Source organism: Scylla paramamosain, chromosome 13 (assembly GCF_035594125.1).
Source record: "Scylla paramamosain isolate STU-SP2022 chromosome 13, ASM3559412v1, whole genome shotgun sequence".
Taxonomy (NCBI): domain Eukaryota; kingdom Metazoa; phylum Arthropoda; class Malacostraca; order Decapoda; family Portunidae; genus Scylla; species Scylla paramamosain.
The window spans coordinates 18,564,585-18,591,084 of NC_087163.1; the positions used below are offsets into that span (position 1 = coordinate 18,564,585).

The 26,500-nt window shown below is 43.2% G+C and overlaps 1 protein-coding gene across 1 annotated transcript in view; it reads left to right on the forward strand.

The window, feature by feature from the left end:
* The window catches only part of LOC135106451 (FMRFamide neuropeptides-like), a 60,260-nt gene that overhangs the window by 3,272 nt on the left and 30,488 nt on the right, over positions 1-26,500 (forward strand). The window lies entirely within an intron of this gene.

A 26,500-nucleotide genomic window follows, 5' to 3' on the forward strand; every position in this document is an offset into this window, starting at 1 on the left:
TGAATCCTGTGTGAATTTTCTGTGGTTGCTTTATTTTTGTGGAGGAAAGAGAGAGAGAGAGAGAGAGAGAGAGAGAGAGAGAGAGAGAGAGAGAGAGAGAGAGAGAGAGGGAAAGGAACAGGGAGAGGAAATATATAGAGAAAGGGAGGCAGAGTTTCGAGAGAAGGAGAATCTATTGAAAAAAGGGGAAGTGTGAAGGTTGAAAGAGAATTAGTGTGGCTGTTTTTTTTTTTTTTTTGTAATGAAGAGAAAGAAACAGAATAAATGAGGAGAGAGAGAGAGAGAGAGGAGAGAGAGAGAGAGAGAGAGAGAGAGAGAGAGAGGAGAGAGAGAGAGAGAGAGAGAGAGAGGAGGAGAGAGGATCGAGATGAAGAATTTGAAAACATGGACTAGGGAGAAAAAAGAAAGAAAGGGGGGTGGAAAGAAAGATAAAAGGAAAGGAAAGGGTAGGCTGAAGAAAGGAGAGAGAACCTACATAAATAGAAAGATGCTCAAAAAAAATAAATCCCAGGTATGATATGGAAAAATGTGGAGAAAAGAGCAAGTTTCAAGAATGTGAGTGTGGAAAATCTATTCAGGAAGAGTGAGTGGCGGGAGGTCCAATCTCATTTTGTGCCGCGTGGTCCTAAGGCACATCCGGCCGCCGCTGTTTTGTCTGTTCGTCCTGAGGATATTTATGGGGATTCCTTCGCTATTAGGACAGCTGGAGGATCACCTTAGTCCATCCTGATGGGAGAATTCTAGGCCTCCTCCTCTTAGCATGCCTCTCACCACGCCTCTCCCTTCTTTTGACGAATTAATGATATAACTTTTTCTCCCTTCATTTCTTGGACGTTTTTCTTTCTTCATTATTTTTTTTCACACCCGGATTTCTTTCACTTTTTCATCACCTTACCTGCCCGGTATTTTTTTTCTTTCACATCCCATCTTTTTCCCACCTACCCAGCTCAGGTGAATGTACGTTAAGAAATTAATGGCGACTTCGCGGGGTTTTGACTTGGATATGAGAGAACTGGAAGTGTTTCTCAAGAACCTAAGAGTAAAAGAGCTCTAGAAAGAGGCTTGGAATCCCCCTTACGTCTAATGAATGATCTTATTATCAATGTAAAGACACGTATCGCGGTCTTTCTGTGGTGTGTTTCTCGTAAATCAAGAGATGGATGTGGACTTAAACTTTCCCTGCATGAGGATCGCCTGGTGCACCTTAGCGTCTCTACTGATTGGCGAAGGACTTTATGAGCCGAAAGAAAAGAATAACATCAGTACTTCAGTTTACCAGAGGAAGGTTAAAGGGTTGCAACTCGATAAGGAAATAATAATAAGAGTTTCTTTAGTGGCTGGAAGGAGTTTATGACGCGAAGGTCAAAGGAAGACAACGCTTCTTTGATTTATAATGAGAAAATAATAAGCGTCTCTTTAGTGACTGGTAAATGAGTTTATAAGAGAAGAATAACAGCAGTACTTCATTTCATGAGAAGATCAAAGGACTGCAACGTTTCTTTGATTTATGAAGAGGATAAAGTCAGTCTATCAACTTGACGGACCAAAGATGCGAATGCTAACAATGATAATGATAATGCTAACTATAGTTCTTCATCCTATGAGGCGAAAAACAAGAGTAACAGTCCATCAACTTGACAAGCGAAAGATGCGGATGCTAACAATAATTTATGAGATGCAAGATAATGCTAACATTGTCTTTTATTTACGATGCGAAAAGATAACAATGATAAGAGTTTCTCAATTTGAAGCGAAAAATATGAATAACAACCCTCTGTCAACTTCACATGCGAAAGATGCGAATGATAGCGATGATTTATGTGGTGCAAGATAATGCTAAGACATTTCTTCAGTTTATGAGGCTATAACAACAACAGATCTCCAGTTTATGATGCGAAACAGGAATAACACCACTACTTCAATTAATTAGACGGTATATGAGAATAACAACCTCTCTTTAACTCACGCGGCGAAAGACAAACATAACGACAATCTTCCAAGCGCTTGGACTATCACAGCTCAAGGAACATGGATGGCTGATTGGTAAACAGACTGCGACACTTCATCTAAGGCCACAGGTTCGATCCCTTGCTGAAAAGCCATTAAAAAGAGTTAGCGTTCACCTGCAACTCTGAATTGTCTTTGAAATTTGGATGGGTAGCCATTTAGCGGAAGAGTTAGCGTTCACTTGCAACTTTAAACTATCTCTGAATCTGCGACAGGAGCCATTTAGCGGGAAGAGTTAGCGCTTATCTTTAATTCTAAAGGCCCGTTGAATTTAGCAGGAGAGGTTAGCGCTTATCTCTAATTCAAACGAGGCTTTGAATTCAGTAATCAGGTTGTCCGTGTCGAGTCAATACGGAGCTTAAAAAGAAAATCAGACAGATATATGCATGAGAATGATAGGTGGGAATAGGTACGCATGTTTTACACTGGGACTGCCACTTGTTGACCTGATGGCTTCTTGCGGCTTTTTTTGTTTTTCTTATGTTCGGAAGAGGTAGCGCTATTCTGTTTATAGCTTCAAACTCCAACGGGTGGCCATTTATCGGGAGAATTAGCGCTTACCTGTGACTTTGACGTGGGATCCTGACCTTTCCCGGTAATCCTATTTGGCATTCAGCTGACGCATCTTTCATGTTATTGCAGATCAAACATTGCAATCCACCACTGATATCAGATAACGCTACTAAGCCGTGTTCCCTCACATCAGCCAGGCGCCCCCCCTCAAAAAAAAAAAAAAAAAAAGATAAATAGTTATTAATAGTGGAGGAATAACAGTTTGTGGGCATCAAAGATATTCACTGGCGGAGAGCTGGAAATGTGGAATGGATGATTTAGTGGTGGTGGTGGTGGTGGTGGTGGTGGTGGTAATGGAGGATGCTCGCAGTTACTCGTGGTGATGGTGATGGTGATGGTGCTGGAAGGTAATAGTGATGATGGTGATGAAAGATAAGTGACCGTGATGGTGATAGCGAAGGATGGTGGACTGTTGGTGTTTTGTAATAGTGGTGTTGGTGTATGATGACGGTAGATAGTAGTAATAGTGGTGGTGTTGGTGATGATGGTGATAAAGGATAGTGGCAATGGTGGAGATTTGGTCGTATGTTTGTGAAAGTATTTGTGGGTAACGATTGCGATGGTGTGATGGTGATAATGATGACAGTGAGAGTGCTGATGCAAAGTGGTGGTGATAGTGGTGATGGTTGTGATGGCGGTAGAAGTAATAGCGACAATGATAGTCTATAACAGTGGTAGTAATGATGCAAAGATGAAGGTGATGATAGTGGTAATGATGACTATACTGCTTCATGACACGCTGGAAGCAAATCACCAAATCTTTTCCATCACAAAATCGTCAGCACCACTAAATAATAAAACTGTGTTGGTGATTTCCACTTGGCTGCAAAAATTCCTATTAAGCTGTAGACATCAAAATGAGAAAGGGACTGAATACTTCTTATGAGATTTAAATCCTCATATCTTCCCTTTATTCCTTTTATATAGTTACTGACAACGCCTAGAGAACTATATTTTTTTCGTGATTTTATTGCATTTTCACTATTATTATTGATATTTTTCTAGCTTCATTTAATTTTCCGCGGTTCACTTTCTCCTCTTTTAATACTCGTGTGTGTGGGTCTGTGTGTGTGGGTCTGTGTGTGTGTGTGTGTGTGTGTGTGTGTGTGTGTGTGTGTGTGTGTAGGTATTAATGTCGATTTTAGGATTAGGGTTTGTTACGTACATCTTCATCAGTTGTGTGTGTGTGTGTGTGTGTGTGTGTGTGTGTGTGTGTGTGTGTGTGTGTTACAGTATTTGCTTTCACTCACATTTTTCCTTTGTAAGGATTTATGTAATCAACTTGAAATGATCAAAATTTTACTCCTACCACACCAAAATTTTTATCACTGAGGCTTTCAAACTTTCGCAATATGCCAACAACAACTGCAAATAAAAAAAAGAAAACAGATAAAAGAATAGCATGCATGTAAAGGAGAATATTAAAAACACTAACATGAAATTAATACAAACGGAAATGAAAAGAAATGTAAAGAACTGCATCGAGAAACAAAACAATAAACATCAGAACTCAAAAATCATCAGAAATCAATTGCGCCATTTTTTTTTTATGCACTAAAGTGTGCTGCGCGATCAGTGGATGTCCGCCATTTTCTATTCTATCTGCAGGGGATGAGAAGAGAGAGAGAGAGAGAGAGAGAGAGAGAGAGAGAGAGAGAGAGAGAGAGAGAGAGAGAGAGAGAGAGAGAGAGAGAGAGAGAGTTCTGTTCGGTCTAGATATTGACTTTTTGTATTTTGTATTATTGTTTGTTTATTTAGTGATTCATTGGCTCATTTGATAGAGTGGTGTATGCATGTGTGTGTGTGTGTGTGTGTATGTGCGCGCGTGTGTGTGTGTGTGTGTGTGTGTGTGTGTGTGTGTGTGTGTGTGTGTGTGTGTGTGTGTGTGTGTGTGTGTGTGTGTGTGTGTGTGTGTGTGTGTGTGTGTGTGTGTGTGTGTGTGTGTGTGTGTGTGTATGTAGCTTTCCCTCCTGCACATTCAATTTATATCACCTTAGTTATATTATTCCTCCTCTCCTCCTCCTCCTCCTCCTCCTCTTCCTCCTCCTCCCCCACCTACAAATCCAACAACCACCACCACCACAGCCACCAAGCAGCAGACGAAAGGATGATGAACATACTTTTTCGTTTAAATCTATCAGGATTGAATATGTATTTTAGATATGTATTTCTATTCCTCTTGTCCTCCGCTGACCTGACGGGAAAGGTCATAAAGCATCAAGCCAAGTCAGCTCAGGGGAGAGACGCGCTCGGGGTGTGGGGGGAAAGGTTCAGAGAGAGAGAGACACAGAGAGAGAGAGAGAGAGAGAGAGAGAGAGAGAGAGAGAGAGAGAGAGAGAGAGAGAGAGAGAGAGAGGGGGGGGAGGAGAGGTGGATAAAAAAAATGAACATAGTGTTATAGAAAGAAGAAAAATTAAGAAAAAAAGAGATAAAAAAATTGTTGAACTATAAATCAACTGAACAGAAATCATGCGAAGAACAGAGGAGGAGGAAAAATGGATAGAGTAAGTGTTGAGAGAGAGAGAGAGAGAGAGAGAGAGAGAGAGAGAGAGAGAGAGAGAGAGAGAGAGAGAGAGAGAGAGAGAGAGAGAGAGAATGAAGATTTGCAGGGAGAGAAAGATGACACTGAAAATTAAATGAATGTCGTCGTGCGAAGAACAGGAGAGGAGAGAGAGAGAGAGAGAGAGAGAGAGAGAGAGAGAGAGAGAGAGAGAGAGAGAGAGAGAGAGAGAGTATTAAAGAACAAGTAAGATAGCTCAGACTGTTAACTCCACTGAACCCTCCAATCGTCTTTTGAAATAACTCTCAACAACAGTTTTTTTCCGGATGACCGTACAAAATCTCCCCACTCTCTCTCTCTCTCTCTCTCTCTCTCTCTCTCTCTCTCTCTCTCTCTCTCTCTCTCTCTCTCTCTCTCTCTCTCTTCCTTTTTGCGATTTTTATTTCCTTTTCTTATATCTTCACGAATTTTCACCTTTGTTCCTCTGTCTGTTTTTCTTTTCCTTTCCTTCCTTCCTTCATTCATTCATTCATTTTCTTCTTTCCTTCCTTCCTTTCTTTCTTCTTTCCTTTCTTCCTTCCTTCCTTCCTTCCCTCTTTCATTCATTCGTTCATTCACCCGTGTTCTTTTCTGATCTCTCTCTCTCTCTCTCTCTCTCTCTCTCTCTCTCTCTCTCTCTCTCTCTCTCTCTCTCTCTCTCTCTCTCTCTCTCTCTCTCTCTCTCTCTCATGTGTTGTATAATGCAGAAAGAGTGTCACTTTTTGGTCTCTCTCTCACTCTCTTGGACTTAACTCCTTGATACTCAACTTCTTATACTTTCTTTCGCTTATCCTCTTATTTTCTCATACTCTCTCTCTCTCTCTCTCTCTCTCTCTCTCTCTCTCTCTCTCTCTCTCTCTCTCTCTCTCTCTCTCTCTCTCTCTCTCTCTCTCTCTCTCTCTCTCTCTCTCTCTCTCTCTCTCTCTCTCTCTCTCTCTCTCTCTCTCTCTCTGTCTCTCTCGTATCATATTTTTTTTTCTGTCGACACTTAGTACCTTCAGAAAAGAAAACATACTTTTTTGTTTTGGTTCTCTCTCTCTCTCTCTCTCTCTCTCTCTCTCTCTCTCTCTCTCTCTCTCTCTCTCTCTCTCTCTCTCTCTCTCTCTCTTCAGCTTCCCTCAGCTTAATATTTTCCCCTTTCCATACTTAAATCCTCTCTCTCTTTTTCTATTTTTCTTTATCTTCCTTTCTTCCTTCCGTTATATGTTTGTCCTCGGGCACCTTCAGAGAGAGAGAGAGAGAGAGAGAGAGAGAGAGAGAGAGAGAGAGCAAGGTTGTTTTTCTCATCCCCATATAAAAGCCGATCTCTGAAAATCTATATGTAAATATATGCGGGTTTTTCTTTTACTTTCTTTTCTTTTTTCCCTTTCAACTCCGGAATTATTATTATTATTGTTTTCATGTGTAATGTGTTTTCTGTGCAAATTACGTGGATTGTTTTTAATTTTTCAGATGGAACATTAACATTACGAGGCCTTAATGTGTGTGTATGTGTGTATGCAGAGAGAGAGAGAGAGAGAGAGAGAGAGAGAGAGAGAGAGAGAGAGAGAGAGAGAGAGAGTAATGACACAGCAAAGAGAAACATAAGCAAGAGAAAAAGAAAAGGAGGCCAGGAGGAGAGAGAGAGAGAGAGAGAGAGAGAGAGAGAGAGAGAGAGAGAGAGAGAGAGAGAGAGAGAGAGAGAGAGAGAGGGGGGGGCGATAGAGACAGAGAGAGAGAGAAACCCAATAGATAATGAACCGAAACGTTCTATGGTTCGGAAATTAAAAGCCTCGAGTTGAGTGCCCAGAGAGAGAGAGAGAGAGAGAGAGAGCGATGAAAAACCACGCAAAGAGCAACAGTGGAATGAGTATAGAGTATAGTGATGCTGATGAGCGGCCTATGAGTGATTGTGGAGGCTTTTAATGTGGGCGACAATGGGCGGGCAGGATTGTGTGGGCGGGGCGGAGAGGTGGAGAGGCAGGAGTAGCAAGGCTGGACGGAGGAGAGACGGAGAGGACATAGACAGAAAATACGGGACAGAGAGAGGTGAGCTGATAGAAGTGGTAATGGTTTGTGTGTGTATGCGTGTGTGTGTGTGTGTGTGTGTGTGTGTGTGTGTGTGTGTGTGTGGGTGGGTGTAGGTGGGTGAGTGTTTGTGCGTGAGTGAGGTCCTCTCCGTACCCACAGCACATCACACGCGCGTGCAGGTGATACATAAACATGAGTTGGTTAGGTTAGATTTTTGGGGGAACATGGGTGCTACTGAAAAACAAGGCCTCTGTATTGGTTCTGTTTGTTGATGTAGTGAAAGATAGATTGATAGATAGATAGATAGATAGAGAGAGAGAGAGAGAGAGAGAGAGAGAGAGAGAGAGAGAGAGAGAGAGAGAGAGAGAGAGAGAGAGAGAGGAATAGATTCTCTTTGAAACGTCATCATTGAGCACTGCTTGGTGAAAATCGTAGGGATGCTCTCTCTCTTTCTCTCTCTCTCTCTCTCTCTCTCTCTCTCTCTCTCTCTCTCTCTCTCTCTCTCTCTCTCTCTCTCTCTCTCTCTCTCTCTCTCTCTTGTTCCCAAACCAGGTGACTTCATTACTGATGTCGCCCAGTAATTGCCGCATGTCTTTTTTTCCTCTCTCTCTCTCTCTCTCTCTCTCTCTCTCTCTCTCTCTCTCTCTCTCTCTCTCTCTCTCTCTCTCTCTCTCTCTCTCTCTCAGCAGTGACAGAAATTTCCCTTAAAAAGATGAAAGAAATTATAATGAGACAGTTTTTTTTCCCTACCTTTTTTTTTTTTTTTCTTGCCACTCTTCACCTTTCGTCCTCCTCCTCCTTCTGCCCCTCCTATTTCAATCCCCTCCTCCTCCTCCTCCTCCTCCTCCTCCTTTTGCTTCCCTACCTCTTCCTCCTCCTCCTTCTCCTTCCCTTATCCTTCTCTCTCCCGCAAAAAAAGAGATATGAAGGAAGAAAAAAACAAAGTAGAAAAGAAAATGAGTTGCTGCATTTTTTTATTTTTTTTTTTAATTTTCGGGGTTCGTCTGCTTTTTCTTTCTTTCTTTTTGAGATAAACTACTTGAGCTCTTTATTATATTTTGTCCTTATTTATCTATTTATTTCATTTTATTTATTTATTTTTTGAGAACCTTATCTTGAGTGACACTGAAACTATTGTAAAAGAAAGTCACCTTGTTATCTCCTTGCTTGCGGCGCCCCCTTCTCCTCCTCCACCTTTTCGTCCTCTAAATTTACCTCCTATGTAAGAGAGAGTAAAAAAATCTGATTTGTACAGTACATAAATATTCACTTTTGGTTAAAATACATCTTAGTTTCTCGCAAAGCGCAATAATCTCTCTCTCTCTCTCTCTCTCTCTCTCTCTCTCTCTCTCTCTCTCTCTCTCTCTCTCTCTCTCTCTCTCTCTCTCTCTCTCTCTCTCTCTTTTATTTTTCTTTACTCGTCTACTAGAAAATAAGCATCTTCTAGTCTTCTCTTTTGTTATTTCTTTTCTCCTCACTCTTCTTTATTTTCCTTTCTGGTTATTTGCTTTATATTTCATTTAATTTCGTTCTATTATATATATATTTTTAGCCTCTATTTTTCTCTCTCTTAGTGTTTATTTTTATTTTTTCCTTTCATTTATATTCTGCAAGCACATTTTTCTCTTTAGTCGTTCTCTTGGCCTTTAAAGAATTTCCTCTCACAAGAAATACTTTCAGAGAGGTAATAAAATTTGTCGACACGTTGAAATCTTCATAAATTATTACGCGTCTCTCTATTTTATCTTTCCTCCTGTGTTTGCTTGTGTTCTTGTGTTTTGCCTGTTGTATTTCGCCTTTCTGCTTTTGTGTCACTTTGTGACTTTCTCGCCTCTCTAGTCTCTCTCTCTCTCTCTCTCTCTCTCTCTCTCTCTCTCTCTCTCTCTCTCTCTCTCTCTCTCTCTCTCTCTCTCTCTCTCTCTCTCTCTGTTCACTTTACTCCATTAAAATCACTTAGGTGAGTCTTCCTTTCTTCTTCTTCCTCCTCCTCCACCTCCACCACCACCACCACCACCACCACCTCTATCTCCTCCTCCTCCTCCTTCTCCTCCTCCTTCTGACAGGACAGCCTCACCATGGGAACTTGTGAAATAAATGAAATATGCAAATTGAAAAGTTCCCTGGCTAGCTGTACAATCCTGTGCGTGTGTGTGTGTGTGTGTGTGTGTGTGTGTGTGTGTGTGTGTGTGTGTGTGTGTGTGTGTGTGTGTGTGTGTGTGTGTGTGTGTGTGTACGCGCGTTTGGTCGTTCCGTAGATTAACTAGTATTTTCACTATTCTTTTTTTTTTTTTTTCTTTTGGCTGAAGTAAGGGGGAATATTAATGTGATTTTAATTTTTTTTTCAGATCTGTAATATATGTTTGAGTCTGGAATCATTTTTTTTTTTCGCTCATTCATCCCCCCTCACTCTCACTCGCTCTCACTCTCACATGTAAAAAGTCTTGCATCACTCTAACTCTCGTCTAATTGTGCGTTTAATGGAATGCTTTAGCCTCACTCTACAGCACACACTTATCTGTTAATTGCATTTTCTTCTTCATTTTGGGACACCTACACACACCTACGCCCACCCCCACATACACTACCCACCCATACGCACACACACACACTCACCCGCAAGCTTTTTTTCTTCCTCATCTTCGGCACTTTTTCTCACAATCCTCTAATATATTCTTTGATCTTGTATTTTATTACTTCGTCCCATATCTACTTATTTACTCCACTCTCCCTCTTTCCCCTCCCTACCTCCCTGCCTCATTCCCTCTCTCCCCATCTACCTTCCTTCTTCCCTCCTTCCTTGTTTACCACCCTGCTTCCCTCCCTCCTTCCATCTCCTCCGGTTTTACCTTCCTACCTCCATGTCTTTCCGCCTTAACCAACTTCTCTCTCCCCCTCTCCCTCCTCTCCTACTCTCCTCTCCCTCCCTCTCTTTCGTTCCCCTTCCATCTTTTCCCTCGAAGTCCAAACTGTTATTTCTTTATTTATTGTTGCGTACCTTGACTGTCCGGGACAGAGAGAGAGAGAGAGAGAGAGAGAGAGAGAGAGAGAGAGAGAGAGAGAGAGAGAGAGAGAGAGAGAGAGAGAGAGAGAGAGAGAGAGAGAGAGAGAGAGAGAGAGAGAGAGAGAGAGAGAGAGAGAGAGAGAGAGAGAGAGAGAGAGAGAGAGAGAGAGAGAGAGAGAGAGAGAGAGAGAGAGAGAGAGAGAGAGAGAGAGAGAGAGAGAGAGAGAGAGAGAGAGAGAGAGAGAGAGAGAGAGAGAGAGAGAGAGAGAGAGAGAGAGAGAGAGAGAGAGAGAGAGAGAGAGAGAGAGAGAGAGAGAGAGAGAGAGAGAGAGAGAGAGGAGAGATTAGTTTAACATGATAACTTGGTGTAAAAATAATAAAATATACGTAACCTTGCGAATGATTGATATGAATAATTTTAGGGTGTGACTTTTTATGACTTTTTATTTTTGAGCTTGTCCGTTCCAGGCAGGAGATAAGGAGAGGGAGAGAAAAATAGTAAGCTGTCGTGCTGTGTTTAGGGCGGTAATGAGCGCTGCGCCATTTAGAGCTTTATGGAGATGAATTTTCTCCCACTATTTTGTCTCTCTCTCTCTCTCTCTCTCTCTCTCTCTCTCTCTCTCTCTCTCTCTCTCTCTCTCTCTCTCTCTCTCTCTCTCTCTCTCTCTCTCTCTCTCTCTCTGTCTTTAGTGATTTCATGAGAGAGAGAGAGACAGAGAGAGAGAGAGAGAGAGAGAGAGAGAGAGAGAGAGAGAGAGAGAGAGAGAGAGAGAGAGAGAGAGATAAGAGTGTAAATTGAGTTATATCTGTGTGTAGGAAGACAGTTTTGCTATCTACCAAGGTTATCTCTCTCTCTCTCTTTCTCTTTCTCTTTCTCTCTCTCTCTCTCTCTCTCTCTCTCTCTCTCTCTCTCTCTCTCTCTCTCTCTCTCTCTCTCTCATTATAACTAGTCAGGTGATAATTGGTTCACTTCTCTTTTATTGCGTCAGATATGCAGGTGATTAATTAAAGCGAGTCTTTCTCAGCACCTTTTCTGGATATGTGTTCTTGTGAGGGAACCACGAAGGGCGAAGAAGGTAGGAAGAGGAGGCGGAGGAGAAGAAGGAGGAGTGAGGATCTTTAATTTCTCCTTCCTCCTATTTCTGCTACTTAGCTCTCTCTCTCTCTCTCTCTCTCTCTCTCTCTCTCTCTCTCTCTCTCTCTCTCTCTCTCTCTCTCTCTCTCTCTCTCTCTCTCTCTCTCTCTCTCTCTCTCTCTCTCTCTCTCTCTCTCTCTCTCTCTCTCTCTCTCTCTCTCTCTCTCTCTCTCTCTCTCTATCTTTGTCTCTCCCTCCCAGTAAGCCTCCTTTCAGTACTCCAAACATTCCCATCCCCCTCCCCCCACTCTCCTTCTTACTCCTACGCCTCTCATCCAAGTTGTTGTTTTTTTTTTTTCCACTTGTTTCACTCTCTTAATTCCTCTTGAGCCGCCTTCGGATCTTCCCTCCTCCTTTATCTCTCACCTTCTCACCTTTAGCTCTCTCTTTCTGTCTCTCTTGTCTTTCGTCTCCTTCCTTCCTTCCTTCCTTCATGTCTCTTCTCATATGCCTTTTGTCTTTTTTTTTTCATTTGCATGCTCCTTCTTTTCATTCATCTTGCTTTTTCTTTTACTTTTTTTCTGTCTATATTTCCTCCTCCTCCTCCTCTTCCTCCTCCTCCACCTCCTCCTCCTCCTCCTCCTCCTCTTCCTCCTCCTCCTCCTCCTCCTCCTCCACCATCTCCCCCTCCTCCTTCTCCTCCTCCTCCTCCTCCTCCTCCTCCTCCTCCTCCTCATCCTCCTTCGATGAATATTCCTCCGCACTTCTAAAGGTAAAAGTGGAAAAAAATAGGGGTCTTTCATGACATATTGGTTTCCCATAAAGCTTCAGAATTTCAAAAGATGCTCGTTTGACACACGTACTGGAAAACTAGAGAGAGAGAGAGAGAGAGAGAGAGAGAGAGAGAGAGAGAGAGAGAGAGAGAGAGAGAGAGAGAGAGAGGGAGATATGAGATTGTATGCATGTTAAGGAAAGTAAAATAAAGGGAAGAACAAAGGATAATGATAAAAATGGTAAAAAAAAATAACAGCAAACACTAATAACAGGAGGATACATTTTAATGAGGGAAATTAGAACATGGGAATAAACATTATAGGGAAAGAGAGAGAGGGAAAGTGGAGAGAGAGAGAGAGAGAGAGAGAGAGAGAGAGAGAGAGAGAGAGAGAGAGAGAGAGAGAGAGAGAGAGAGAGAGAAATATACGCAACGGACTTGGAAAAAAGATACTTGAAGGAGGAGGCGTGGGAAGAGGAGGAAGAGGAGGAAGAGTGGGAGGCGGGAGTGTCTCAAGATCTTTCCGGCCAATTGGCAAACGAGGCATTGACCGTGTAATCTCTCTCTCTCTCTCTCTCTCTCTCTCTCTCTCTCTCTCTCTCTCTCTCTCTCTCTCTCTCTCTCTCTCTCTCTCTCTCTCTCTCTCTCTCTCTCTCTCTCTCTCTCTCTCTCTCTCTCTCTCTCTCTCTCTCTCTCTCTCTCTCTCTCTCTCTCTAATAAGCATCTGTTTTTAACCCCTTGTTTCACTCTTTCATGTCAATTTTTCTTTCTTTTTTTCCTTTCTCTCTTTTCTCTTTCTCTCTTATTCTCTTTACGTTGGAATCCCTTGTTTACTTGTCCTCTTCCGGGAATCATAAACAAGGAGGAAAATGGCCACGCCTCCTCCCTGCCCCCTCCCTGTCCTTCTCTCCCCCCCACACCAAAACACACAAAGAAAAAATGGCATCTTTTAAAAGCGAAACCTAAATACGGTACAAAATTCTCTCTCTCCTCCTTCCCCCTTTATTATTTTTCCCCAACACGGTAATATTTTTAATAATGGCTTCTCTCCCTCTCTCTCTCTCTCTCTCTCTCTCTCTCTCTCTCTCTCTCTCTCTCTCTCTCTCTCTCTCTCTCTCTCTCTCTCTCTCTCTCTCTCTCTCTCTCTCTCTCTCTCTCTCTCTCTCACTCTTACTCTCCGTGCACACCAGATGGAGTTAAAACACGCATTTCATCGCTTATTCCTGGTGTTTTATTAGCACTTTCCTCGTGTTTTCCCCAGGTTTAAGCGCCGCGGTTTGACGATATACGGCCCAGGGAAACGAGGCTGTTCAAAAAAAGGAGTATAAGAGAGAGGGACAGAGATAGATAGTTAGGGAAAAGATTTAACGGTAAAGTTGTCCTGTGTATCATCCTTATATCAACAGGAATCGTGGCACGTATTGGAAAAGCGCGAGTGTTGTAGTGTTGTGTACCTTTCCCTGTGTCCCCTTGACGCCCTCAGCTGTGTGGATGATTAATATGCAAATAGGAAGGTTGAGAGGGACGAGGGTGGATGAAGAGGGGCTGAGGTGGAGAAGGAGGACAAGGAGGACAAGGAGGAGGAGGAGGACGATTGTAGTAAGAAAGGAAAGTAGAGGAACGTGTTTGGACTTATTCAAGCCTCAAGCACATTTCACATTCTTTTCTTTTTATTCTTTTTGTCTTTCTGTTTTTTTTTCCTCTTTCCTCTATTTCGGTCCCTTCCTTCCTGATTTGGTTTTCTTTTTTCATTTTCCACTGAGTCTTATTTGTTGATCTGGTTGTTTTCCTTTTTGTTATTCTCCTCCGTTATATCCCTCTATTTCACTTTCTCCGTTTCTTTCCCTTTTTTTTTTTTTGCTAATTAGGCCTTCATCCTCTTCTTCTTATATCTCTTCCCATTCCTTCCTAATTTGGTTACCTTCTTCCTCTTCCTCCTCTTCCTCCTCCTCCTCCTCCTCCTCCTCTTCCTCTCCCTCTTCCTCTTCCTCCTCCTCCTCCTCCTCCTCCTCCTCCTTCTCCTCCTCCTCCTCCTCCTCCTCCTCCTCCTCCTCCTCCTCCTCCTCCTCTTCCTCTACCTCCACCTCCTCCTCCTCCTCCTCCTCCTCCTCCTCCTCCTCCTCCTCCTCCTCCTCCTCCTCCTCCTCCTCCTCAGGAGCCTTCTGCTATGCTGTCCTGTCTCTCTTCCCTGCAGCTAGTTAGAAGTACTTACCAAACAGCCTTGCAAGGACCAGAAGGTCTGTTGCTGTTTGGCTTTTTCTTTGTATTGCTTTGTATTTCTCCTCCTCCTCTTCCTCCTCCTCCTCCTCCTCCTCCTCCTCATCCTATTCTTCCTCCTCCTCCTCCTCCTCCTCCTCCTCCTCCTCCTCTTGTCTCTTCCCCTTCCTTCCTGATCTCGTCGCCTTCCTCCTCCTCCTCCTCCTCCTCCTCCCCCTCTTCCTCCTCTTCCTCCTCCGTTTCCTCTGTCTCTTCCTCTTCTTGTACTTATCAGATCTCCTTCCTCTTCTTCTTCCTCTGTCTCTTTCCCTTTCCTTCATGATGTGGTCTTCCTCCTCCTCTTCCTCTGTCTCTTCCCCTTCTTCCCTGATCTGGTTGCCTCTTATCTTCCTCTTCCCTTCTTGTCCTCCTCCTCCTCTGTCCCTTCGCTCTTCTTCCCTGATCTGGTTGCCTTCTATTTTCCTCTTCTTCTTCCTTGTCCTTCTCCTCCTCTGTCCCTTCGCCCTTCTTCCCTGATCTGGTTGCCTTATCTTCTCTCTTACCACACTTTACACAGCCGACCCTTAACAGTTGTGCAAAATTAAGCCTTCTAACTCCCCTCCTCTAATCCTTAATCAGTGTGTATTTCATTTATTCCCGGTCACATTAGGGTAAGCTCTCGATCCTCCTCTCACGTATTTGTATTGTATATCTGGATTTTCTTCCTTTTACTGCATGTATGTCTGTGTGTGTTTTATTCTTCTACTGTTTTGATCATGTCTTTTATTTTTATTTTATTTTTCCATTTGTGTTTTTTTTTTCATAGTTTTTATTTTTTTATTTTTGTTATCGTGGTGATTGCATTTTTCGGGTGAGAGAGAGAGAGAGAGAGAGAGAGAGAGAGAGAGAGAGAGAGAGAGAGAGAGAGAGAGAGAGAGATGGAATGAAGAAAAGTATTAAGTGGCTAGAAATGACATACTTCTGGTCATTTATGAGACTAACTCCGCATTTATTAACATATATATCATCCTCTTCCTCCTCCTCCTCCTCCTCCTCCTTTCTTCTCCTTCTCCTTCTCCTCCTCCTCCTCCTCCTCCTCCTCCTCCTCCTCCTCCTCCTCCTCCTCCTCCTCCTCCTCCTCCTCCTCTTGCTCCTCTTCCTTCTCTTCCTCCTCTTCCTCAGCAATCGGGGTGAACTTTTCGTTTTATTTCTTGCCGGGTAACGCCGGAGGGAGTGGTGGGTGGGGAGGAGCTTCTTCTGTTCTATCCTTGCCTCCTGCTAAGTATATAGCTTATTATACATGTAGTATAGTGAACGAGTGACCTCGTCATAGGTCGCAAGGCCTCCTGTCACTCGTCTTTCCTATGTATTCCTATGTATTCCTTCTCTTCTTCTTATTCCTCTTCTTCTTCCTCCTCCTCCTTCTCCATATTTCCTGACCTTACCCTTTTTCCGTTTCCTTCATGTTCTTTTACACTCTCTCTCTCTCTCTCTCTCTCTCTCTCTCTCTCTCTCTCTCTCTCTCTCTCTCTCTCTCTCTCTCTCTCTCTCTCTCTCTCTCTCTCTCTCTCTCTCTCTCTCTCTCTCTCTCTCTCTCTCTCTCTCTCTTTCTTTCGCTCTCGCTCTCGCTCTCACTCTAATCAATATTCAAGAAAAATATCTCACTTTGGCCTTCCAAGAATCCCAAACAAAGTGTCCTGTAGTCTTAAAAATGTCAGAAATGTTTACCTGTATTTAAAACAACTTCCCTTGTACCTGGCAATTAGCTCCTTCACGTGTAATTCCTTAACTTATCCCTTATAGTTTTAGATCTCCTTCAGACACCACTTCCTTTACCTTACGAGATGCTTATATGTCTCCTTATTAGGGATCTTGATTAATCTACCTCCCCTCTTCCCTCTCCTATCACTCTTCCCACTCACTCTCTGGCATATGAAGAGGGAACACCCGAAAGAGTTAATGTACCGTATGAGCAGGAAGTAGGAGGAGGGAGTGGAGGCGAAGGACGAGGAAGAGTTGGAGAGAGTGGAGGCGAAGGACGAGGAAGAGGAGGAGTTGGTGGAGGAAGTTGAGGAGAAAGTAGAAAATTACTAGTTAGGATGATGATGAAAGGTTATGGGACAACATTGAAAGATTTAGGAAAATGTCAATATCCTTTTGTTTCCTTCTTAACTTTTTTTTTTATCTTCATCTCTCCATCTCCTTTTCTTCTGCTCCTTTTCTTCCCTTGTTCTCCTCAACTTTCCCATGTGCTCTTATTTCTTCTTTTCCATAATTACTCCTCCATGTGCTTTCCTTCTCTTTTTTTTCTGTTCCCCTCCTTTCTATCCTCCCTCCTGAAAGAGAAGGGAAAAAAGACTAAAGGAAGAGGAAGAGGAAAGAGTGGACTGAGGGAGGTAGGTGTGGTGTGGCAAGATGGGGGTATTTAATCCTCTCCCCTCACCTCTCCCAGCCTCTCACTGCTTTTCTCTCCCAAGGTGCTGACTCCACTGCAGACTGAGTGAAGCATCTGAGCTCTGAATTACTGCAGGAAATTAGATTCATCCATCCCCTTGATGACCGAGCAATTAGACGAAGCAAGTGACAAGGAGGGAGAGCAGGAAGCGGACTGATAGAATGTGAAAGAGAGAGAACGAGAACTGACAGAAGGTGTTACTGGGGGACAGAGTATTTAGGTGTCAAGCACTAGATGATTTCATGTGTTCTGGGAAGGAATACAAGTCTATTAGAGGAAGGAAATAAGCAAGAAGGCAGGAAACAGAGAGGGAGGATGATAGGGGACTGATATAAGGTGTTTCTTGGGGACAGAACATTTAGGTGTCAAGCACAGGGTGATTTCACGTGTTCGGGCAATGGATACAAGTCTATTAGAAGGGAAGGAAATAAGCAAGCATAACCAAGAGGCCAAGAAGCAGAGAGGAAGGATAATAGGGGACAAATATAAGGAGTTACTTGGAAACAGAGCATTTAGATGTCAAACATAGTGATTTCACATGATCTGGCAAGGAATGCAAGTCTGTTAGAGGAAGGAAATCATAAGCTTAACCAAAAGGGCAAGGAACAGAAATGGAGGGTGATAAAAAAAAGTGATAGAAGGGAAGATAAAGTGTTAAATATCTAATTCAGGATAATTTTGAGAGTTCTTGTCAAGAAATACAAGGATTAGGGGGAGTTACCTTAAGAAGGAGGAGAGGAAGGGGACAAAAAGAAAATTAAGTGAACAGAAGGAATAGAAAGAGAACAACGTTAAAGGCCATAGTTAAAAAGCGAGAAAGTGTGTGATAAATAAAGATAAAGGGAAATGAGAGTAATAGGAGAGGGACAGAAGCAAACCACAGTGCCAAATATCCTATCATACCAAGCTCCCTATACGTAGCTTACCGGTAGAACATTTGCATAAACAGATACAATAACACGCGTTCGAATCCCGCATGACCACCCTCTTCCAATCATAAAGTATTTCCAAAACTCATACAACAACCCCACATTTCTCCTCGCTCTTTATTCTTTTCCCTTCAACCCTCTCAAACCTACACCCAAGAACACCTCCCACAATTTTCACCCCTTATTTTCTTCGTCTATTTGCATCCCCCCACTTAGTGTTGTCACCTGCAGCGTCATATCCCGTGATGTGTGGGTGCCCTGCTCATGTCCTACCTCCGCCTGTGCCTCCGTTTATATCTATATCTGTATTGTTCACTTCTCTTCCCCGTGGCGGCCTTTCTCTCCTCCCTGCCCGCCACCACACCAGTGAACAATTCATAAAGGTGGAGGAGAGATACATTTCCCTCGTGTTTTAGTGGCCTCAGGTAAGGGAGGAGAGAAAGAGAGAGAACGAGAAAGAGAGGGGGATGGAAGTAAGAGAAAGGAGTGCAGAGGAGAGACGAGTAGAGATGAGGTGGAGAAAGGAAAGGTGGAAAGATGAGAATGGATCAGACAAGAGGAGAGAAGAGTGAAAATGAGAAGGGGAAAGATGGAAAGATGAGAATGGATGAGACGAGTGAAGATGAGAAGAGGAAAGATGGAAAGATGAGAATGGATGACACGAGTGAAGACGTGAGTGAAGATGTGGAGAAAGAGAAAGGTGGAGAGATGTGAAAGGAATAAATGGAGAGAGAGAGAGAGAGAGAGAGAGAGAGAGAGAGAGAGAGAGAGAGAGAGAGAGAGAGAGAGAGAGAGAGAGAGAGAGAGAGAGAGAGAGAGAGAGAGAGAGAGAATGATGACATGGATGAGAAAGAAAAGGTGAAAGTTAAAGAAGATGATGAGTAGCGAGGAAAGACGAATTAATTTACAGAGCAAAACGAGGAAAAGAAAAAGAGGAGAGAAAAAAGAAGAGAGAATAAGAAAAAGGAGACATGGAGGCGTGCTTGCTTGATGAAGTAAACTCACTCTGAGACAAAAATAGTATATATGAATAGGATCATCATTTATACAGTGTTTGCCGCCTACTACTACTCACTCTCTCCTGCTCCCTGACCTCCCAAAAAAGCGTCAGAAGCCGTGATGAAGTAATTAACCTCGAGTATGATTTAATTAACTTTTGGTCATTGGCTTAACATTATCTTCTTTACGAGTGATGCTTTGGTCTCGTTTGCAATTCACTCGCTCGCTTGCCAGACACACCCACACCCGCTTCAAACTTCCTCACCTGAGCCCCAAAACATTTTCTTTCCCCCTCTCCCCTCCTCCTCCTCCTCTCTTTTCTATTTGCTTTCTTAATTTTTCTTACTTCCCTCCCCCTTTTCTTTTTTTGGCTTCATTCTTTCCTTCCTTTTCTTCATTCTCATCCTCCTCCTTGTTTTTTCTCCCTTCTTTTCCTTCCCTTCACCTCCTACTTGTTTCTCCCCTTCTTCTCCTCCTGTTTTCTATTCCTGTCCTCTCCCACATCATCTTACCCTTCTCCTTCTCCTGATCTTCTCCCTTTTAATCCTACATCCTTCTCCTTCTCCTCACTTACTTCTTCTTCTTTTCCCCATTATATTTTCATCTCATCCATTAATTTCTCCATTATCCTCTTCCCTACTCTCTCTCTCTCTCTCTCTCTCTCTCTCTCTCTCTCTCTCTCTCTCTCTCTCTCTCTCTCTCTCTCTCTCTCTCTCTCTCTCTCTCTCTCTCTCTCTCTCTCTCTCTCTCTCTCTCTCTCTCTCTCTCTCTCATGCTATTCCTACTAACTGTTATGCATTCTCGCCTACTTCTGCTTCAGCGCTCCTCGGCTCTCACCTACTTTCACCTGGTGCTAAATAAACAATCCCGTGTTCCTGACAACTCTCCCTCAGGGCTTCATTGCAACGTGAGGACAGACAAACATTCATCTCCACGGGGCGTTTCGCTGTTGGAAATTGTTATACTTGGCCTGAGGTTATGTTTCAATGGATAGACTCTTCTGGACGCTGGTGCACCTGGCTCTCGCTCTCGCTCTCGCTCTGTGTAACTCAGTACCTGGAAAAATATTCTTGTATCTCATCTCACTAACTCACCCTCCTCGTCCTCTCCTTCCCCCTCTTTCCTAGTGTATCTTATCCTATCCCTCCCTCATCCCTTGCAGCATGAGATGAGCCAGGTGGACGCTCAGGTAATGGGAGGGTGATGAGTGGAGGGTGTCGTTACCTGCCCTTACTCACCTTGCTCACGCTTTACCTGTCCTTGCCTCGCGTCTTAAGATATTGCCACTCGAACTGAAGGGGCAACGTTTACGAGTACAAGATCTCCTTGGCAAGTTATGGAGTATATACAACCCCCTTGATGTAACAGGGAGGGAGAGGGAGAAGGAGAGAGAGGAAAGGAGTGCGGGAGAGGAAGAGGAGGGAGAGAGGGAGAGAGAGAGACAGAGAGAGAGGGAGAGGTAGAAAAAGAAGAATACACTCAAACGTACACACACACACACACACACACACACACACACACACACACACACACACACACACACACACACACACACACACACACACACGAGACCACATAATCACGCAAACCAACCCAAAGTGACCACTTGAACACGAAGAGGGAAACAAAGACAGCGGAGACAAAGAAAATGAAACCATCACGACACAATGGCAAAAAGAGATACACAGGCGCACAAACACACACACAGACGCGCACACACTTTGTGGAATAAATGAGAGAAAAAAAAAAAGAAGAAAAGTTGGGAAAAAAGAAATACTCCCTCTCCCCTCTATCCTGAATGTTAGTCTTCTTTAAGCATTCTAATAAGGTTCTTTATTACACGCTTTTGTGGCATCTGAAGGAGTAAGGTCTCTCTCTCTCTCTCTCTCTCTCTCTCTCTCTCTCTCTCTCTCTCTCTCTCTCTCTCTCTCTCTCTCTCTCTCTCTCTGTTTTCTCTACTTTTCTCCCTTATACTCTTGTCTAACACAGCGAACTCTTAAGCGGAAAATCTCACTTTCTGTGACATAATAGAACTTGAGACAATACGAAAGAGAAATTCACAGAGGGACGGAATGACGGGAGTGAATGAAACTTGAGAATGGGATAGAGGGTAAGGATGAGTGGATGATGAGATAGAGAGGTAATATAGTGTGGTTGGAGTGTAAGAGAGAAAACGAGGGAGGAGAGAGGGAGAGAAGGAAACTGGGAGTGTAGGATGTTGGTGAGTAGGAATGGAGGCGAGGGAAGGGAGATGAGCAAAGTGGTGGTGTGTGTTTGGTGGTTAGTTTGTGCTCATTAGTAAGAGTTGAGGCACTTAACACTCTGAAACACACACACACACACACACACACACACACATATATATATACTCTCTCTCTCTCTCTCTCTCTCTCTCTCTCTCTCTCTCTCTCTCTCTCTCTCTCTCTCTCTCTCTCTCTCTCTCTCTCTCTCTCTCTCTCTCTCTCTCTCTCTCTCTCTCTCTCTCTCTCTCAGACACATACACACACTGAAATGTTAATAATGTGAATGTATTATTTATTTCAATTCCCTTACCTGATTTTCCTCCTGACTACTTCATTACTTTTTATCACCACGACTGTATTCGTGTGTGTGTGTGTGTGTGTGTGTGTGTGTGTGTGTGTGTGTGTGTGTGTGTGTGTGTCCGGGCCTTTTAAACTTAATGAAAACTTTACTTTTTGGGATATTTCATGCACTTTTTTATTCTGTTTTTCGTGTGCTTTTGTGAAAGTAACATAGCTTTGTTGTGTATTGCTGTGTTTTTAGGTTTCTTCTCCTTTCTCCTCCTCCTCCTCCTCGTCCTCCTCCTCCTCCTCCTCCCCCTCCTTCTCCACCTCCTCCTTCTTCTCCTTTTCCCTCGTCGTTTTCCTTCTCCTTTTCAAATCCTCTATCTTCCATTTTTGCTTCCTCCCCATCCGTTTCTTTTATCCATTTTATCCTGTCTTCCCACAGCATCCCAGTTTACTATTCAGAATCCGTTTTTATTTTGCATTTTCATTCATCTATTTCTCTTCCTCCTGTCTATCCCCCGTTCCTACCATTCATTTTCATTTTTTTCTTTCCATCTGTCTCTCTCACATGACATTTCTTCCCTCCCTCTCTCATTCACCACCTCTATTTTCAGTTTTTCCCCTCCCCCCTCTCTCTCTCTCTCTCTCTCTCTCTCTCTCTCTCTCTCTCTCTCTCTCTCTCTCTCTCTCTCTCTCTCTCTCTCTCTCTCTCTCTCTCTCTCTCTCTCTCTCCTAATGCACTCCACGCTCTCACGCAAATGAAGAATGATAACTTAAGCGAGGTGTCATATATATTAATATTTCTCCCTCTCACCAACCTGCATGAAAAAAAAAAAAAGAAAGAAGACAGACACTCGAGTACGTCATCGTTTGTGCTTAAGTGTAAATGTAAATTGGCTAAATCCGCGAGTGTGAAGTCTGGCAGTGAAGAAGGAGAGGCGTTAGGAGGGGAAACAAAACACAGGGCTATTTTCTAACTGGTTGAGGCGACGAATTGTTGTTTTCTCGTCACCACATTTAAGGGAAGTCCTCTTTGTGTGTGTGTGTGTGTGTGTGTGTGTGTGTGTGTGTGTGTGTGTGTGTCTGTGTGTGTGTGTCTTAGGGGGAATTTAGGGCAATATCATGCATGTCCCCGTTGTTGCGTGAGCGTTTGTTTGGGAGATCAAATGCATACGTGAAGGTTTAATAACGCCTGTTCAAATCCAACTGTGTCCTTGCTTGTGGGGAGCGTGTCTCGTCCCTTCCCGGATGTTGTGTTAGTGTTACGCGGCTGTGTGGGGTGTGGGATGTCTAGTGGTGGTGGTGGTGGTGATTGGAGTAAGGGATGGTGTGAGGTGTTGCGTGATTCTTTCTTCTGGTGATGGCTTGGTGTAAAGATGGTGGTGGCTGTATGAGTGGTGAAGGGTGTTGTGGTGATGGTGACGGGTGGTAGTTGTCAGAGTGATGAATAGTAATGGTGGTGGTAATAGTAATGGATGATGATAGTAATGCGTAGACTGCCTTGCAATAGTACTACTTCATTATAGAACCAGAGCTATTTATCCTACTTATCGTCCTTCATATCATATTTACCTTACATAATCTCCTTTACTCTTTCTCTCTATTTCTCCGTCCTTACTTCTCTTAAAATCTCATCTCTTTTCTCCTCTCCTCAATTATCTGCTTTACTCTTTTTACCTTTCTCTACCTCAGCTTTCCTTAACTCTAGTGCCCGCTCTCCTTTCCTAGACTATTCTCCTTTACCCCTCCTTATCTTTCTCATCTTACATATCCTAAACTTTCATCTCCTTGCTCTCTGTCTCTTATTTCTCTTCTTTACCATTCTTACCTCTCTCACCTTGCCTTTCTTTAACAATCATATCCCATCCTTCTTTTCTTAACCATTCTCCTTTACCTTAACTCTCTCACATTTGCTTTCATTAATTCTCGTCTTTTCAATCCGTTCTTAACTGTTCTTTACCCTCCTTGCCTCACCTTTCTTATCATTCCTAAACCCTCATCTCCTTATCTTCCTTTCCTTAACTATTCTCCTTTATCTAACCTCTCCTGCTTTACCTTTCCTAACTTCTCGTCTCACCGCTCCAAATACTCTTTCCTTGCCTCGTCTTACCCCTCCCCATACTCTCTCTTTGCCTTGTCTCAAACCTCCCACCCCACACACACTCTCTCCTTCCCTCTTCCCGCCCCACACAGTCCCGTCCCGCCGCACTCTTCCTAACACTTCCCCCTCCCCTCTCTTTCCCTCCCCTTCCCCCACGTCCCGTTTAACCTCGGTCCTCTCCCGCCACCAACTCTTTTCATTTAACGAGGGTAAAAGCCGTTGGTTGTTAGTGTAATTTGAACCGAAAATCATTTACTGTATAAATTCTCTCTCTCTCTCTCTCTCTCTCTCTCTCTCTCTCTCTCTCTCTCTCTCTCTCTCTCTCTCTCTCTCTCTCTCTCTCTCTCTCTCTCTCTCTCTCTCTCTCTCTCTCTCTCTCTCTTCAATAATTATTTTTCACCGGCCATGCTGGATATTTTAACTATTTCGTTTTTCATTGGAATTCCTGGTGCTTATTTTTTTTTCTTTTTTCGTTAATTTATTTTGGAAGTAAAGGTTTCTATGTGTGTGTGTGTGTGTGTGTGTGTGTGTGTGTGTGTGTGTGTGTGTGTGTGTGTGTGTGTGTGTGTGTGTGTGTGTTTTGTCTATTTAATATTTTTATTACGAATGTTTTGCCTGCAGACAGATACATATAATTTAATAATCTGCCTTTAACACACACACACACACACACACACACACACACACACACACACACACACACACACACACACGCACACGCACGCACACTCCTGAGGCGGATTCGAAATGTAAGAATGAATATGAATAAAAACGGAGTATTTATTCCCATATACAGCTCCAGAGAGAGAGAGAGAGAGAGAGAGAGAGAGAGAGAGAGAATTACTTGATGGTCAGATGGGTGCTCTTGAAGGACGGGAGAGTTAGTGAAACGCGGTTAGACAATCCCAACGATTTTTCGCGCTCTGTGTGGTTCTGCAAGTGGCGAGTTACGTGACCGAGCACACGATCCTTCACACGCCCACCTACACACACACACACACACACACACACACACACACACACACACACACACACACACACACACGAAAACAAAACAGGAATCACAACTTTTCCTGCCTTTTTATTTATTTTTTAACCAGTCCAAAAAATCTCTGCAAAATGATGAAAATTAATCCCGTCGTTAGTTATCGTGGAGCTTAATCAGATGGCTGAGTCTCTCTCTCTCTCTCTCTCTCTCTCTCTCTCTCTCTCTCTCTCTCTCTCTCTCTCTCTCTCTCTCTCTCTCTCTCTCTCTCTCTCTCTCTCTCTCTCTCTCTCTCTTTCAAGTATTATTCATTCTTCCTTAATTAGTTCTCATTGATCTGACTCCCGCTTTTTTTTCTTTATTTTATTTATTTATTTTTTTTTTTGGAGGGATGTGTTTATTTGTGTCTACTTCGGGTCGTCATACTTATTTTTCATTGCTTTGATCAGTTTTTTTTTTCAGGTATTCTTTAATGTGTATTCTTGAGTGCATATTTTTCAAGCAATGTTGTCTTTCTCAATATTGATCCCGTCCACGTGTTTCCTTTTTATTGTAATTAGAAGTGGTGTTTTTTTTTTTTCTTGTCAAGTTGTTTTAATTATTATTCTATTCTTGGATACACACACACACACACACACACCTGCAGCTGCACTCAAAGTTTGTTATGAACATGAAGATTGAATTACTAGTTTTTTATGCAGTATCGTTGAGTCAATCTCTTGTTGCTTCATTCTGGCGGATGTGAGGAAAAAAAAAAAAGAAGAGAGAGGGATGTGGGGGGAACGCAGGAGAGACAACAATACAAGAGAAGAGAAAAACAAAATGGAAAAGAAGGAGTGAGAGAGAAAGAGAAGAGAGAGAGAGAGAGAGAGAGAGAGAGAGAGAGAGAGAGAGAGAGAGAGAGAGAGAGAGAGAGAGAGAGAGAGAGAGAGAGAGGAACGATAGATGAACACACTAAAGTACACTGAAACACACACAGACTACTATTTTTCATCTAGAATTTCATACACATTTCTCACTACTTTCCCATCATCATTTCTGTGTTCTCTATTCCACCACCACCACCAAAACCTCCATGCTCTCTGTCTCTACCACCACCACCATCACCACCGACTTCGCCTTGCTAACTCTGACTGATGGCTTCGCTTGGCTCGTGTGTCATCCCCGCCAGCTCGTTAAGTGGCTCTCATCTTTTCTATCATCTGTGTGTCCCCGCAGGTTGAAAGGAGAAAATAGAAGAACACCTGATCTGACTGCTCGGCGAGAGATAGAGAGAGAGAGAGAGAGAGAGAGAGAGAGAGAGAGAGAGAGAGAGAGAGAGAGAGGAAGAGATGGGAAGGTTCCTGTCTTTCATTGCCTTTTCTTCTTATTTTTTTACTCTCTTCCTCTCACTTTCCAGCACTTCATTTTCCTTTCTCCCATTTTCTTTTTCATGTCTTTTTTTTTCATTCACTGCTTTACCTCCATATTGTCTACTTTCTTTCCTCTCTTCCCTTCATTGCTCTCTCTCTCTCTCTCTCTCTCTCTCTCTCTCTCTCTCTCTCTCTCTCTCTCTCTCTCTCTCTCTCTCTCTCTCTCTCTCTCTCTCTCTCTCTCTCTCTCTCTCTGTCCTGACGACTACGTAATGATATGAGGGTTAGTTCCTCGCTAAAAACTGCGACACCGTGTTTTTAGCGCGTCTCAAAGGCTTTTGACACACAAATCCCGAAGAAAACTGCTGTGTAAAATCCAATAACTGTTTACGATCTCGCTAAAGTTTTATCTCGAAACGGAGTGGGACCGAGGAAGAAGTTGAGGAAGGCGAAGAGGAGGAGGAGGAGGAGGAGGAGGAATATAAGGAAGAGGAGGAAGTAACGTGATGCAAAGTGGAGCAGGGCGTGGTAAGGCAGGGTAAGGCAGAGTAGGAGGCTCCAGGACAAGGTGTGGAGAGGAGTAGTTAAGATTTTGTTTCCGAGCTGCTGTGATATAAAATGTGAAGTGTGTAAAATGTAGTGAATGTTTTGAGTAAAGGGAAAAGAGTACGTCTCTCTCTCTCTCTCTCTCTCTCTCTCTCTCTCTCTCTCTCTCTCTCTCTCTCTCTCTCTCTCTCTCTCTCTCTCTCTCTCTCTCTCTCTCTCTCTGCATGAACAGCAAATTGACATGTGGAATATTAGTAATGCTTGTGTTTGCTGTGCTTGTAACATTTTTGTCAACACACACACACACACACACACACACACACACACACACACACACACACACACACACACACACACACACACACACACACACACACACACACACAAACACACACACCCACATGGAGTAATATGATTTCAGCGTTACTTTGC